Below are 12,464 nucleotides of genomic sequence, written 5' to 3' on the forward strand. Positions count from 1 at the left end.
TTTAGAAATAACACTGGATTTTATACGTTTTTGTTCACTCAAACCCGTTTGCTGCATAGTTTCAATTTGTATTAAACTTTTAAATGAGTTTAAAAATGCACTTTATAATGTAGTGCAGCTATTATTGCATAGATGGCGCCACAGATATGAGTATCTTCTTCTTCTTCTTCTTTTGGCACAACAACCGTTGCCGGTCAAGGCCTGCCAGTACCCACTAGTAAAGTGGGCTTGGCTTTCAGTGACTTATTGTTACCATAGCAGGATAGTCAGTCCTACGTATGGGGACACGGTCTATTCGGGGCTTGAACCCTGACGCGCGTGTTGTTAAGTCGTTCGAGTTGACTACTGTACCACCAAACCGGCCCGAATACGAGTATACTCGGCTTAAACTAAAGGCCGGGCTACATTGATCGTACTCCGTAGTGTAATTTTTGTGAACGCGTACGCCATCTAGCGGTGGCGGGTTGAAGCTACATGCTGGTATAATTTATCTGTCTAAAAACGTTTTGGGTCGAGGAGGCTATACAGGGTTTCGAATCATACAAGGGAATAGTTCAATCACTTAAGGGAATGTTTAGTTTATTTAGTTTATTTAGTTATAGTTATATAGATTATCATGTGTACAGCAGAATCCCACACGAAAACAACTCCAAACGATGTTTAAAAAAAAAAAAAACATCATCGGTATCAATTCGAAGCTTTTTACACCGGCACCCACCGTCTGATGACAGCTCCCCAGTACGCTTGCAACATTCCCCTAATCGATTGCAAAACTCCCCTAAGTGATTGCAAACATCCACAGCTTGCTTGCAACATTCCCCTACCGATTTGCAACATTCCCCTAAGTGGTTGAACTATTCTCTTATATGATTCGAACCCCTGTAATTTTACCCAATGATGGATAGATGTTGGAAGATGGGGTAAAATGTTGCCAAGCGCTTTGTTGGAATGACGATTTGTCCACCAACAACAATTAACGGCCTACTTTGTTGCAATTTATAGGCGTTTATCAACATTTCAAACGGCATACAAGTAGCCTGGTCAAAACTTGATGAGACACCAAGCATGAATAAATTTGACACATAAATTATACCGACATCTAGCTTGCGCTGGTCCTCGCCAGATGCGCTAGTGAAAATCGAAATTACACTTGCGAGTACGATCAATGTAGCCCGGCCTTAAGGGTGCTTTGTGTTTTTATATGCCGGTCAATAATTAATGGTGCTTTGAGGCATGTAATCAAACTTGTAATTGTATCTTTACAAGAACACACCATTTTTCCCCTGCCGCTGATGGCCAAAGTATTGCAAACGTGTATTGCACCATGCGATGTAAAACACCTCGAGCGAAATGCCAATTTCAATTTTAAAGTTGCAGCTTTATTGCTCTTGCAATTGCCTGTGTCTGCTGAACTGCTCTTTCCAATTGCAAACAATTATGGTTCCTGGCTTTCTTCCACCTTCCGGCACCCATTTCCAGTTCTAGCTACGTATACACACTCAATCTACCCGCACTTGAGCGGTGCTGCTCCCTCCGCGCATGATACAACTGTGGCACGATCGAGCATCCTTTACTGCAGCACTGTGTGCGTGCGTAGCTACATGTTGCACCGTTTTTCGGAAACCCCCATAACAACGGGCAAACGCATCCCGCAACCATACCGGGACGATGCAGATGCACAGGAAAGCCAAGGTAGCTAAACACGTCGGTGTCATATATCGATGGTTGCTGTTGCCCGACTGCACCGTGGCTCGCAAGCTCGCCTCTCCAGAGCATTGCGAGCACAGACTAGGGGCCGGTGTGGTTGCCAGGGTGATACCGACCCGCGCCAACTACGTGTTGCAGGTTGCATTTACAGCACACCCGTGATGCGCACGAATGGGGGGAGGAGGACGTTCAGGGCAGGGATTATCCAGGTTACAGGACTTTAGCACAGCTCAATCCCTTGGAGATAAATTAACCGGCCAGAGGATGGATGGACGGTGCACGAAAAGGGTGGCAAAGAACTTTATTACGGTGTAATTGAAATGTTATAGACGAAACGCCAAACTCAAACCACCCCCTCCCTATGTTGGTAGCAAACTGCACCCAACCCAACGCCCCTCACGCCCCAGTGTAATCAGTTGCACCAAACCGGTGTCGGTGTAATTCAAAATTGTGCACCGAAGCGCACTGTGTTGGTTGCGGTTAAAGGGGTTTAAGCTTTGCAGTCCTGTTGCAGTGTACGGTGTGGTTGCGCATTTGTTTATGCGTTACCTAAGGGAGGGCAGAAAGGTTTGAGCGACCGCAAATGAAAATCTGTGCTAATTTGACGATTGTAATTATGCTCGCCACATTTCAGGCGGAAGTGAATGTATGCAAAGCGCTGTGGTTGTGAAATGGCTGGAAAAAGCATCCATGGGTTTAAGCTTTTAAATTGAGCGTTCTGTGGAAAACAGTCATGAAATAAATAATTTTAAAGTGTTTTTGGATCATTTCTAATCAATCACACAAATGGTAGAATACATTTTTTTTCTCCTTCTTATCAAAAGACGTCCGAAACTACGGCTGGTCTATATGGTTCGTTGGCTTCATTTTTTTTTTGCCCAACATTCCGCCCGAAGCAAAGAAAACCGAAAACCCCGTTTCGCAAGCATTCACCGTTCGCAAATTCAATTAGGCAAGAATTAAAAGCACCGGCTCCCATTCCCCGGAGCACACTTTAGCTTGCCGTGCACGAAATCGATTGACCACTTCCGTCTATTTCTTTTGCCGTTTTCGTCCCAAACATTTATTCCCTTTTTTGTGTTTTTGTTTGGTTTTCTTCAGGATGAAGAAAGGGTTCGTTTTCATCCCTTCTTTCGCTCGCTCTTGCAATTCTTCAGTATTTTCACAAGAGACGCAACACAAAGTGATACACAGTCAACGCAGTGGCATTCCAAAGTCGACCACGCGCCACAAACCCCGCTGGGGTGGCAGAATCCGTCCCGACATAAAGTTCATCTTCGCCCGTTTCGCCCGATCAGATTGATTGAGGGAAGAAGGGGGACGGGATGAATCTTCCTTACAGTGCCCTGCCTTCCGGGCACGTTTGTCTATCCCGGAAGGTCCCGGTAGGAAAATGTTGCCCCTAAGCTGGGCGATTAATTTCCGTACAGCGTGTAGTAAATAAAATGTCACATAAAACAAAGGGCAAAGAGTACAGCGTGTTCTAGGCAAAGTGGAGCAGGGTTGAGCAACACGTTAAAGTGTGTTAGCTTTTTTGGGAAAATCTTGAATTTGTGTTCGAATAATAAGTAAAAAAAAACACTTTTTTATTCCAAATCAAATGTTTTTGAAGAAAGAATAAGAAAATGAAATTGTCAAACGACACAACGTCGTCCAACTATCTAAAAAAAGCATATTAAAAACCATTCATGTCGATTGAACTCTCTCTCTCTCTCTCTCTCTCTCTCTCTCTCTCTGTCTCTCTCTCTCTCTCTGTCTCTCTCTCTCTCTCTCTCTCTCTCTCTCTCTCTCTCTCTCTGTCTCTGCAAAATTATATAATTTGTTTCTTGAAAGTTTTCAACTCTCTTGCTATCTTTAACACATAATTTACAACCCTCCCTGTACGGGAAGCATCCCACAAACCACAGGTGAAGGTGGTTTTTACAACGCCCCCACACGCACAAAGTTTTACAATCACCAAATAAATAATTCAAGCCGACAGATAGGCCGCCGGCCTGCCCAAACAACCGCTTCACCACTTTCGATTTTTGAACCGAACGAGCGCGCACGTCTGAAGCTTGCTAACACGGGAAAGGCAACGAGCTTTACACGACATATGTTTCGAGCGGGCGGAAGATCCCTGGTCTCAGTTTCCGCTTTCGGTTGGTCGGCCCCCCTTCAAAACCGTTGCGGCAGCCAAGTAATGGTGAGTAATGACATAAATTACTGTTTACCGCATGCAAACAACATTATTATTATTTTCCTCGCTGGATTGATTTAAACATGTCATCATGAAACGATTGATGACGCTCGGTGTCGTTACTAACGTGGCACACAAACAAACACACAGGCGCGCGGGCGCTTTCTCACCATTTTCTCTTAGATGTCAATATACATCCGGGCACCGGTAGATGACACCGGACCGGCCTGGGAGCGTGTAATGTATTCAACCCGATCCCGAACGGTGTCGGAACGTGTGCGCCGCAACGTGTTCGTCGTTAGCGAGATGTTGACGTGAAATGACAGAATCAATTCCCGCTCACTTCATTTGCTGATGCTGATGGCCGCGCCATTGTTTAACTTACCGAAGAGCCGATAAAACGAAGATAAATTGCGATACCTTTCCCCAGCGCTTTACCTTTGAGAACGGTAACGCATTCCGTTCCGGAGCTTATTTTGAATCCTGCCTGTCCACAAATTCGTCCCGTCCAGGCGCGCGCGAAACAAACGCGACCGAAATCCTAAAGCCTTCAGGAACGTCCAACAAATCACAAAAGATCACAATACACGCAGCCCCAAGAAGACGCACGGAACGACGGCGATAAATTATGCCAATCTAAGCATTCTCCACTGCCCAGCGTCTGTCGGCCTCTGTCCCCAAGCAAACGAAAACATACGAGCAACAATCTAACAGCATATCCGGTTGGTCTTTGCAAAGCGAAGGAAATAGTTTTCCCTCTCCACTCGGAAGGATACGCACGTCACTCGTCCGCCAACCCACCCGTGAAAGATTTTAATTAGTGTGCGTGTGTAGCGTACACTGTCCGTGTGTCTGAAAGGGACAATATCTTAAGACGATTCCCCACTCAATTAGGATCCGTTCCGTCTTGGTGTTGAAATCCATCCCAAAACTACGAGAGCCGCTTCTTTTTGAGGCGCCGGTAGGATAGGACGTGTTTATGGGGAAGGAGAGATAAGTCATTCCGGTTGGATGAACCGATGCATGCAAAGCGAGCGTTTGGCACCGTTCTTCCCCTTTTAAGAGACTTTTGAGACTTGTTCGGGTGTATGTTGAAATGAAGGAGGGACAGTTGTGGAATCAAGTGTTAATAGCATTTAGCAAAAGTTTGGACTTGTTGTCAGCTAACACGCCACACCACCAGGGTTTGGGGGTTGTGTGGCTAAAACCGGAACTAATTACCGAACCCTGACAGATCGAAGCGGATGCCCGACGCTAAAGTTGGGATTTGATTTAGATTTTTCTGTTCTTTTTTCGCTTGTAAAAAACTACCACCGACGGTCAGTTACGAGATTTAGGACGATGTCCATGGTGGAGAGTAGTCTAAAGAGACGCCAGTTAATTGAGGGCGAGCTGGTGAGTAAGCTTTTAGTGGGAACTACTTATGCGATTGAAAAATGGGATTGCGACTCATTGCGATGCAAGACAGTACCACGAATCGCTGGTCCACATCCATTACAGTCCACATAAAAGCAACGGGTAATTATGTTAACTTCACCGATTCCTAGTACCAACTCCCCCCGTGTCAGTGTGTCAGCTCCATCGTAAGAAGCAGCTCCATTCAGCAGCCGAAGTGGCTAAGTGCATTCCATGTATTACCATAATCCGATGATCCGTCCATCCATCGGGGGCACGGGTCTGCCCATCCAACACGTTGGCTTAACGTTTTAAGAAAAGAAAATAATCAAAAATGGACCCACAATACGGTACGACGATGGCCATTGCATTGCAAAATGCTTGCTCAGTAACACTTGTGCCGGTGGTATTGTGACCGTTTCTGACAGCGAGTTGCTAGAACTGAGTGACGGTTGCCAATTCCAGGTATCCAATATGTGTGGACGTAAAATTGAAATGCAGTCACGTCACGTTCGGGAAGCCACCGGAGAGTCGATACAGCATTGGAGAGACACACGGCGGATACAAAGCAAATGCAGGCACAGCTAGTGTGTGAGAGGAGGGATTAATGTTTTCAGATTGGCAATGTGTATGCTTCACGGACCGACCGGGTAGAACACGAAGCACCCGTCTACACTTTGGGGCATTCGTTTTGGGTTCCTCTGTCTGTCGGGAGGTGAAATGATTGAAATCGAAATGGCTTTCAGCCTGTAACTGGTTAGAGCTCTGCACTGTTATACTGTTATATTCTCTCCTGCCCTGCATTTGAAACGGCAGATGCTTTAGCAGGTGTTAAACACAGATAGTGTGGGCTTCCACTGCGAAAAGGATTAAACGGATCGATTCGAAAACTCCAATCGGCAAAAGAAGGGAACCGGTTCCTCCGGTCCCCTTCGGTCTTGCAACTTTACCCTACACGATATAGTGACTAAATCCTTTACAACGAAGCTTACTTTTGCTGCTGGAAATGGTGCTGGTCAAGCAACGCCACACTGACCCTGCCCGCCCGTTCACCTTTGGTGGCTCCCGTGCGAAACTCTACACTTCCGTACGATACAAAGAAATCGGATTGTTGACTTGGCCGCACTGCAAAGAGGGTTTAATTAGTGTAACTTTTGCATTAGCATGCTAACCACCGTCGAGTTGTACGGGAATTCAACTGCACGAGCAGGGAAGGCAAAAACAGCAACAAAGCCAGCCCCAGAACATGCCACTTGCATTGGCAAGTTTTCAATTAGCTTTAGTAAGCGCAAAGCTGTTTAATGTGCTCTCTTTAGCTCGCTCTCTGCACGCTACACACCCGGATGCGGTTTGATGCTGCTGCAACTGGGCAAACATTGAACTTTCTTCTTTTTCATCCCCGCTTTCGAAGCCAATGAAACAATTCAATTGGAAGTGAAACAAAATACGCTCACGACACATTAGCATGGTGGCGTAGCGTTAGATTAGCTCTATAGGTTTATTTGTTTTGCCTTACTTTATCCTGCCACAGTTCCATTTTCCTACGAGCACAAACAAATGCTGCAGTTTATTCCGTCAATGTTGGCACAAATACCTTGCCACAAAACGGCAAAGTCCTTCAAGTACCATCACGCTCTGCTGCTTACCCGTACGAGCGAGATTCACGACGGATGGGTCGGGACCGAGCGAGTGGAAACTTTTCATATTAAACTTATTCAATTTCGGCTATCAAAATCTCTCCGGCAATCACCGATCTGTGTGATTGCGCAAATCGTGCCCGGCAAGCTGGAGAACTCAGGAGAAGTCTGGAGCACTCCGGAACTCAAAAGGGGTTGTTTCGCATTGGCTCTCCGTGCGCCGTACGCAATAAGTCGAGTCAGAAGTCTCGTGCCGTATGGATTGAAATACTTTTATCCGGTCGTTTTCCTTTCATTTTTTAACCGGCACCAAGCTAGTTGTGATGTTTACCGTTTGTGTTTGTAGTGAAAATCAATAAAAGAGATTCTCCTACCCCAAACAAGGCATTTCGATATCAGAGCTGTTTTCGTTTAAAAGTGTTACATAAAATGAATTCATTAAAAGAAACACACAACATGTCTCGTTCGATTCATTCCACCCAGTAGCTGTTCCGATTACATTTTATTTCCGTACACACTGTAATCACCGTTCCCTTTTTGCCCATCTGCGCACCAATGCAGTGTGCTGTCCAACAGTGAACGGTTTCTTCTTTCCTGGCTTCCCGCCAATTACCAACGGTTGTCATGGTACTGATAAAATTAAACACGCTACCCAAACACGTTTAATTAAAGGCCCTCCGTTTGCGCGCCAAATGTTTGTCATTCGAGACATCGAGGCTTTCGACGCGAGAAAACGAGGGCAGAGTGCAGCGTTCATAGATCAAATGATTTCCAAATGCTAGCCGATCGTTTGTGTGTGCGGCTCTGTGTGTGTGTGATACTAAAAAAAAAACAACATTTTCACACCTCCTCCTACCGCCATTTACATCGAACTAAAACGAATTCCTGCTAAATTTGCCTATAACGGTCCTGCTTGTCCAGCGAGGAAAAAAAATTGCGGCAGCATCTACTGCTAAGCGATCATGGTGTGTGTGTGTGTGTGTGTGTGTGTGCAATTTGTTACACAAAACAGATGCCCGCTGAGTGATGGCTTGATGAGCTCAGCATGTTTTTCTTCCCGCCCCGGCAAAGCTGATGTATTTTCTTTTGCCAAAGCGACACAAGGGACGGCTTACAGCCGACTAAAAATACACCTACACGGTCGATCAAATTTGCACAGCGCCATCAGTAGAGAGAGAGAAAGAGCTTTAAGATGTCGAACATGTCCAGTCCCGGCTCGGCAGTGCATGAAATATTTAGTGCCGAGCCGATTTAGTGGACCGAAACAAAGGAAAAAGCATAGTAAAAGTATGAACGTTGTGTACGCTTAACTAGCATTAAGCTGATGGTTTTCCCACCAGAGGGAGCTACTGGAGGGTACTACTAAGGAGAGAAATATAGTAACAATTTGACAGATGTCAATTGGATTTTATATTTTCGATAGATTATTTAAATATTTTTTGTTGTCAATTGAATGCATAAGCAAAAAAAATTACAATAACCTAATCTGATGCTCTGTAAAAGTGTCTCACTCTTTAAGATGTTTTACAGGGTTTCTCACAATATATTGGTCAGTTCCCATGATTTTCTGGTGCGTTACTACGATTTTTTGATCGTATCCCATAGATTTTTGGTTTGTTTCCATAATTTATTGGTATTTTCCGATTGGATATCAATACAATTGGACCAAAAAATTCTGGGAAACGGCCAAAAAATCGTGGGAACGCACCAAAATAATATGGGAACCCACCAAAAAATGATGGGAACGAACCAAAAAATCGTGGGAAACCCTGTATTTTACACTGATGTATTTTAGAATCTTTGATACGTATTTTTACGTAAGAAACGCTCAGCAACTATTAACACAAATTCAACAAAATCACATTATTAGAGGAAAAGTCAGCAAACACTCCATAATACTTAATTTGTCTAATGTCTACGTGATATTCATGCGAATAGGGCCATGGTTCATAAACAGTCTTCCCGTAGGCTTCATTTTAGGGACGTTAATTACTCATCCTTCAAATATTAATCGCATGCTTTATTCTCGATAAAACAATTTTTGTAAGGCTTCATTTCAATAAAAGCCTATCTTCTTTGTTTTGTAAATCAAAATTCATTTGAAAGTGCTCCTCCATACGGATACCCATTTGCCTGCGAATTGTTATCCATCATTTATCAACACCCCCATCCGCAGCTGCGAAGCGACCGACCGCAATGGCAGTGGCAAAAATCGAGTAGCACATAAGTGAACGAATAAATCAAAGCTTCTTAATTTTCAGCACCCAGATGCCAACACAACAGTGCTCACCAACCGTGCTCGCTCGTTTGTTGCCGTGTAGCAGCAGTGTTGAAGTCCTCCGCCAAACTTCACACCGTACACAATTTTCCGTCGAGCCCCATCCCCAGGTACAATGGGAGAAAACGGGGAGAGCTAGTGCTGCGGAAGAGTGCTGCAAAGCACGGGAGTAAAAAACTGGGGCGCCATTTTGTCGCCCCACTGTAGCCGAGTTGGCAAGGGGAATGTTGAGACCGGCTGATGCTCTCCATCTCCAACTTCTTTCGTTCACAACCAAACAGCTCGCACCACACAGGCAGCTGCTGGCAGGAGAGTTCAGGAACGCGAACAGGTGGTTCATTTGCCACCCACTGAGCTGGAAAAGTGCTGCGGATTATGATGACAAATAAATATTATATGGAACCTTCGGCAACCTCAACGGCACGGAACGGACCCCGTAGCAATGGGGTGGAGTGGGGTGGTTGGTGGAGGGCTTGGAGTGGAAATCGGGTTTCATCGGGGTATCAGCGTTTTGTCGCCATTAGCCTTCGTTATCGCTTTCAAAAAATGCTTCCCCGTTCGTACGCTTTCTTGCCCACCTCAGACTGTGCCTTGCCTTCGCCCTTCGGCAGCACCAAAATACCCCTTTGGCGATACTTAAATAGGATAGGATAACAAGGAAATGATAAAAACAGCGACAGAGACGAGGGGCTTTGGATTGGAGGTGGAGGGACAAAAAAAATGTACATTCGCCCCATCATAAAGCCATCCTCTCCTGTCATATTGACGGGCTAAATGTGATTTTCGTGTTTCGTCACCCCGTCAGCGGCCGCAACCCGCCTAACGCCCTCCTCGCTCGGTGAAACCTTAAATCAATCCCAGCACCACTGTGCGCTGAGGATCAGTGTGGCAGTGGATTTGTCGGAGGAGATTGGTAACCCCCCCCCCCCCCCCCCCCCCCAACCCTGACGGCAATGATCTTTTGATAAATTAACCTCACCGGGCGCTCACCGGGGATGACATCCTTTTTCTGACGAATCATCATCAGCCACCCGCCCGTCGCCGTGGTCGTCGTCGATGACAGACCGCGCGATAACACACCAACGGTGCAGTTGAAAGTTGAGGCGAAAACTTTTTAATAGCAATCTCGCTTCGAAAGTTTTCTTAATTTGTTGACTTTATCGGGCTGTGGAGGGAGGAGAAGGGAGGAACGGGCGGTTGGGCTGTTTGTTTGGGTGGATTTTACGCCCACTGCTTTCCTACGCCCTGAGAAGGCAGCGGAATGAAAAGCTTTTCATTCGCGCGCGCAGAAAGGTTTATTAAAAATATTGATTTTTCATTTGCCTGTGACTTTCCCCCCGCCTTTTCTCGGCACTCTAATCGTGCTGTTGCCATTGCGCTGAGCACATTTGCAACTGTCGCTGCTGCAACTTTCGATTGCATAGCGACGGGCGACTAGGACAGATGGGACCGATCTAGTGGGGGAGGGCAAAAATGATGATAACGATAACGATGGTTTAATTACGTGACCACCGAGGTGAGAGCGTTGGGTGAGTGTTGCCGTGCAGTTTTGCCACCCAGACACTTTGCTTCGCTGCACCTGTGGGTATGTTGTATGTGTGTGTGTGTGCGCTTATAACACGAGAGGTCAGGTCAATTACTGCGGAGCTAATTGTTTCCTTCAGTGTGGAGCGATTATTACATTTTGCTTCACAAATACGCAATTCAGTGGTTTCATCGTTTAAACTGCTTCGTTTTGTCTTTGCAACATTGAACAAAAAAAATTCCACTGCACATTAACTCATTTCAAACAGTAGAACATATCTACATAAAAAAACGACACATTAACCTTATTTGCAACACTCCCGCCGGGTTGCGACTAATTGTTTACGCTCAATGCCACGCGCAATATCACTTAACCCATCGCTTATCGCTCGTCCTCTGTGGGGTTCACCGCTCACCGGTGAAATGTTAATCGAGATTGCTCGTGACAGTTGCACATATTTTATTTCGTCCCCATTCACCCCCGGGTGGAGGCGGAAAGTAAGATGAAGAGAAACGAAACGAAAGTTTGCTGTGTCATAACGCTGCCGGACGATTAAATCACTGCCCCTGGTGCCGTCTCGGGTTTTCGCTGTGATAAAGCATGCCAAATGATGGTAACGTTTGACATTTAAGCGAAAATTTACTGTAAAGTATACGCATGCACTAGTACAGACACACACCTGCAGTCGTTTGGTTGATGCATGCTAATTTAAAGGTGCATTCACTGCGGCGCATTATGCAAATGCGATTTTGACTCTCAGATGGCGTTGTTTTCCTATAAGGAATATGCGATACAGTAAGCTTAACATTACAGTGGTTTCCCAAGTTTGACAGATATTGACACCGTGTGTACCGAATCGGCACATGCAGTGTGAAAAGCAAATTAAATTGTTTTTTGGTGAATGCTTTAAATTAGTAAATTGAGAAAGAGTATGATGTTTTTCGAATGATGCTAAAAAAATCAAATTCAGTTTAAATTACTCGCTTAATAATTTGCAAAATTTTTAGCAAAATTACTTTGCTAAAATTTGCATTAATTTTTTTTTCAAACGTTCAACTTATCTTGTTTTTACAAACTTTCTTCCGCATTATCAATTATAGTAATCTATGAGCTATAGGACAAAATTTGACACCTCTATCAGTTGAACTCTTACCGTGAGAGCCAAAAAAGAGAAGCAACTATGTTTAGAAGCGTGCGCGATCAAAAAAACTGCATCCTGTATCGTGTAAAATGGACTCCGTGGGTAAGTTTATGGACGTCGTGTAAGCCTGTTCCGGCATCTACAACATATTGACATTATTAGACGACTATCAAAGTAGCGAAAGAACGTCCTGCACCGAATTGGCGACGACCCTGAACGTCTTGAGGTTCCAAAGGAAGCTGAAAATGAAGACAGAGATAGCGAAGTGGTTACATTGCTGCGTTAGCTTGACCGGGAGGTCGATGCAATCCGCCAAACAGTGAAATAGTAGCTGGAAAACATATATCAGGAAGCAAAAATCGGAGCCACAGGCTTCGCAGCGGCAAGCAATGACGTCAAAACTCAATTCGACCATTCTCAATGAATTTCGATATGACATCCTAGTACGCGACCTGGTCCTACATCCTCCAGCATTTCTAGGCCTGGAATTTTCTGGACCAACATGATACAAAACCTGTACTCCAACCATTGTGTCGCGAAAATTATCCTCTTCAGTTACCTGTTAAAAATCGAGATAGATCTTCAAAACAAACATGCCACCT

At 45.0% G+C, this 12,464-nt stretch overlaps 1 protein-coding gene across 16 annotated transcripts in view; it reads right to left on the bottom strand.

Moving 5' to 3' along the window:
* LOC120953825 (voltage-dependent calcium channel type A subunit alpha-1-like) overlaps positions 1–12,464 on the bottom strand; it is an 85,521-nt gene that overhangs the window by 55,514 nt on the left and 17,543 nt on the right. The gene's annotated exons all lie outside the window — the stretch shown is intronic.

The sequence above is a fragment of the Anopheles coluzzii genome, chromosome 2 (genome assembly GCF_943734685.1).
Source record: "Anopheles coluzzii chromosome 2, AcolN3, whole genome shotgun sequence".
NCBI lineage: Eukaryota > Metazoa > Arthropoda > Insecta > Diptera > Culicidae > Anopheles > Anopheles coluzzii.